The sequence below is a fragment of the Sinocyclocheilus anshuiensis genome, unplaced genomic scaffold, assembly GCF_001515605.1.
Source record: "Sinocyclocheilus anshuiensis isolate Anshui unplaced genomic scaffold, SAMN03320099.WGS_v1.1 scaffold1347, whole genome shotgun sequence".
In the NCBI taxonomy this organism is placed as follows: Eukaryota; Metazoa; Chordata; class Actinopteri; order Cypriniformes; family Cyprinidae; genus Sinocyclocheilus; species Sinocyclocheilus anshuiensis.
In genome coordinates this window covers 104,248-105,056 of record NW_015536555.1, presented here as the reverse complement: position 1 = coordinate 105,056, position 809 = coordinate 104,248, and positions in this window count along the sequence as shown.

The following is an 809-nucleotide window of genomic DNA, read 5'->3' as shown; positions in this document are numbered from 1 at the left end:
CATCATATAATCATTGCTGTTAATAGTGTTCATCGTCTGTTTGATTATGTCATTAACTGAATTTTACCATACATTTCTGCCATATGTACACCAATATGACATAGTCACCACTGACAAGCTACTACTAAATATAATTTCTTATCATTTTTATATAATTTCTAATTGTAGAAACTTAATTTTCTGTAAAGCTCCTTTGCAACGATTTGTATCGTGAAAAGCGCTATACAAATAAGCTTGAATTGAATTGAATTGAAAATTGAATTATGTGCAACCTAACGCATTTCACAGAAATATTTATTTCCGAAATATTAATCTTCACCCAGCCTGTTTTATATAGCTGGGCGGAGTTAAATCAAAGGCCCTTTGTTAAATCTGTGTGGTGAAGCGGGAACGCCGTGTTTTTGCCAGGATTTAAGTTATGAGTGTGCACAGCCAAAACGCTTATGTAAAATGTTGATAAATAACTAGATAATAAATAACGTCTCAGGTTACTTATGTAACCATGGTTCCCTGAGTGTGTGCCTCGTCGTGACCCGTGTCTGAAGCATACATTGAAAAACTCCAACGCCTACCTCCCTTTGACCCGCGATTCCTCCTACCCCTACCCGCAGGCGGGGGAGGAGGGCGAGCCGCGACACTAGCCTTCTGAGCCAGTCTCTGATCCTCAAAACTGAGACGGGCTAGGGCCCCTGGGTTGTTCGGGCTCAGATCTGGACTCCTATCCCGGTCTTTCAGCCGGTCAGCCTGATATGCTTGGAGCATCACCATCGTGTGCAATGAAGCGACAGCCCGACCTGCTGCTGCTGCGT